Source organism: Hermetia illucens, chromosome 2 (assembly GCF_905115235.1).
Source record: "Hermetia illucens chromosome 2, iHerIll2.2.curated.20191125, whole genome shotgun sequence".
Taxonomy (NCBI): domain Eukaryota; kingdom Metazoa; phylum Arthropoda; class Insecta; order Diptera; family Stratiomyidae; genus Hermetia; species Hermetia illucens.
Window position 1 is genome coordinate 94,433,004 of NC_051850.1, and position 3,914 is coordinate 94,436,917.

Below are 3,914 nucleotides of genomic sequence, written 5' to 3' on the forward strand. Positions count from 1 at the left end.
TTTGAGTTTCAATTGCTCCTTAAAATTGCCCGGATCTTTTCTCGCTAGTATTAAACGGAGTGAACTGACAATGGCAGGGAAACTTATAGTGTATTTTAGCATGTGATTCGGATATCATGTTTATGCAGATAAATATGTTATTCCGGAAAAAGTCACGAGTAACTGTACTGAGAATCAAAGTCGTAGTGAAATACAACACCTCATTGATTCAGGTATGAAGGATAATGGCGTGATTCCTGACGGGCAAAGGAATTATATCCTGATTTTTGATGAGTTGAAACTGTAGCTTATAGGAAAGCACTTTGAATCGATACATGGACTTTAGGCAAATGCGACTTTCGGAAATCTTGGAACGAAGTGTCCTTAATTTCAAAACTCGCCTCAACTGCTTTTCTTTCTCTAGTTCAATTTTGCGATACAGGCTGAATTTATATCATACGGAGATTTTCAGCTTGATTACTGGATCTCATATTGAGAGTTAGCCTTCATGTTTAAACGGGTAAATAATAAAAGGATATCCAATTTGAATGACATTTCCAAAGGGGTCATTTACCATAGATTGTCACTCGCATTTACCATAGATTGTCACTCGCAGTTATTACGTTTTGCTCAATAACCAATTGAACAATTCTCTCTTTCCAGGACAGTGGAAAAAAGTCTAGGCCTTACCAAACTTCAAGAAAGGGAAATAATCATTAGTCTCCTGCGTCAGCAAGGCTTTTGAGGTTCCCAAGGACATTAAATTCTGTACGAACAGCTGATGGATGAACAACAACGTGCGAAAGTGCGAAACAGCTCTGTTTCGGAATTCCTTATCGTATGCTAGAGGGAACTTGAGAAGAAATTGGAGGAATTTGAACATTATCGGGAATGGCGATGGTTCTGAGCGCATTCCTCATATAAAGCGCGCTAGATACCGGTGGGCATCCTGATGAGCGTCTCTACTTTGCGAACACTTTAAAGTTGTTGTTGTTGTAAAATAAATAATAAAAAAAAAATTAATAGAAGTAAAAAAGAAGAAAAGAAAGACGAACTGGAAAAGTTTTACATAGTTTTACATTTTACAAAAATAATCATCTTGAAATGTATTTTTCATCTGATAAGAATAAATAAATGTTATATTTTCACATTAGTCTGAACGGTAAATAAATCTTTGTGTTAGCTTTGGGTGAACAAGAAAATAATATTTTTGAATTAGATTTAATTTAAATATAAATGTATATTGCGCAAAATACGTAGTTCTTAGAAACACTAAACATAGTAAAATAACCATTTCTTTTGCATTACATGTTTTTTTTATTTATTTCCAAATATGGATATTTGGGTAAAAGCTTGTCACTTTCCTTAGTGGTTGGATTTGAACCTTCTGCTATCAAAAGCCATTCGGAGCCAATGAAGAGCCCGTGAGGCAATGATGTAAACTGCGTACAACGTGGAAAGTAGCCTTCCCTCTCTTAGCCAAGCTGGTGTGACCCAGAATGATTTACCTACTAGCTTTTCGAAGGCAGGGAATACCCAAGTAACCCTGCAATTATCTCAATCAAGACCACAGTCTTTCGGTATCCATGCAGATAATTGGAAAAATTATAGAGGCTGGAAGGAACAATACCCCAGTGATGCGGTCAAGCCCACCGGTGTACATATATCTCTTTTTTACGGTAACTAGACATATTAATCACGTGAAGTGGAGCATCATTGGATGTTATAAGATGGAGCACCGTGGTGAAGGCTTTCTTCAACTTCTTGAGATGCTTGTTGTCGTAAATGGTGAGTTAACTGCCAATGTCCATAACCGAAATATCAAGAGATTGTCGACCAGTTGGAAGCTTCTTCATGATGCGGTATACGCTTCTGAAATCATTATTATTTGCGGCAGCTTCGAATTTGTTGATCAGAGCAACTGAAAATTGCGATATTGGAGCCCGCAGGGATCAATAAAACCTTCAATTCGCAGATCTTGAGTGGCGACCCAATATATTCTCGGGCGAACTATGTAAGACATCTGTCATCCGGTTAGCTGCCGAATGATAGCTGGATCATGGAAGAGACTGATGTTTTCACGCTCTCCAAAAATGCGAGAAATTGCGGGTATAACACGCAAGCGAGGCCGATATCAGCGCTCCTCTTGTCGCGTACATCCGAAAGGCAGCCCTATACTGTTGTAGTATTCTGTCAGAAACCGGTCCTTTAGTAATAAGGGCAGTATTAATCCAACACCAATTTCATGGTTGCTCCACTTCTAATTTTATACTTACACTAACATAGTGCCGCAACAAGAAGAGGCTGCCTTCCAGAGTCCTAGCATCTATCGTTGGTTAACCCATGTTCAAATTGTAGTGCTTAAACTCCAGTTCTAGTTGTAAAAAGTGAGCATTCAGGGGCGCTCGATTACTGTCGAGGAGTGTACGCCGATTCCATAAATTAATTCGTGCGATCTTATGTTAGCCGAAGTGCGATGTACTAATAGCGTGTCTGTAGCAAGAAGGAGAATGGACACTCGCAAGTTGCAAGCTTAGAAATGTCTATACCTTTCAATCTTTTAGTTGATTTTTACGGCAAACGGGGAACTCGAACAAATTTTCAGCTTAATTTTCATATATCTTCTATCTAAGTTAATAGTTGGTACCACTAACTACTCCCTAAGGTGTCTGATTCTTACATTGCACTCAAACTACAACCCTCCTCTCTTTTCCGTACTCAGACGGACCGTCTTTGGCGGAGTTGATTTGAAAGTTATCCCAAAAACCAGAAAGGGTGGCATAAGTTGATTGTCAGGTGCGCCAATTATTCTAATTTGTGAGATGGCTCTTGAATAATTTTTCCCTTGCAATAGACCATTCCCAACTATCCAGGTGACTATAAATCCCCTTCCAAAGTCAAAAGATACATTAAAGCATAACATAATCCCTTCAAATGGCACCCTCGTTTAAATGAAAGTACTGGATACACCATTTTGCTATTGTCATTTCTAGTTGAAAACGATTGACCGAGCAGAGTAATACCTGAACAGTGACTAAAGTAGGCAGAAGTATTGGAAAATACTTCTAAAGTTCGTCGGGGATTATTTAGAAAGGATGAAAGCTTATTTTTCCAAAGTTACTCAAATCCTCAATATTTGAGAAAATAAAGTTGGCCGATAATGTCCAGGAAGAGAAAGTTATTTCCGAAGTTTATAAATGCGTTGAATATCCGAAAAGTTTTTATACAGATAAAATTCTGAAACCTTTAGAATTAGGAATGCATTATAAATCTATATTTTTTAAATTAGTCCCTCACTGCTTAGAATGTCTTGCATAAATAGTATAAACTGAAGGAAATGCCATATAAGTAAGATATTCGGTAAATGGACGCTGGCAAAAATGACTTAAATTAAACAAAAAAGAAGTTACTGTCTCAATCCTGATAGGTCCACTCGGTGATACACCGGGTGAGTCTTTCTTCTTGATCAAGTGAAACACCTGCTCAAGTCAAAACCAAGTAAAGTTCGTTTTTAAGTCTGTCAGTATGTTCATTGGGTGAAACACCGAATGAGTCCGTCTTTCTTAATTGGGTGGAACACCGAATCAAGTTTAGTCCAGTAGAGTATATTTCCAAATCTTCGAAGTCTCCAGCAGCCTCACTGGAGAAGAATAAAAGGCTTAGTTCTTCGGGACTTGAAAATACACTAAATTCTTTATTAATTGTTCTCGCTTAAATAGGTACAAAAGTGCTTACTCGCTAATATCAAAAGTGTACAAAAATGCTTACTTGCTATGAGAAAAATTACAAATTGCTTACATGCTAAATATGCGTGCATGCGGAAAATATTCACCTTGGCTATGCAAATATTTTTTGCATGCACCGGATGCGCGTGCAGACGGTTTTTTTTACTGCAGCCTGAACATCCTCCCCTCCGTTGAGCGTTAGGTCAACCG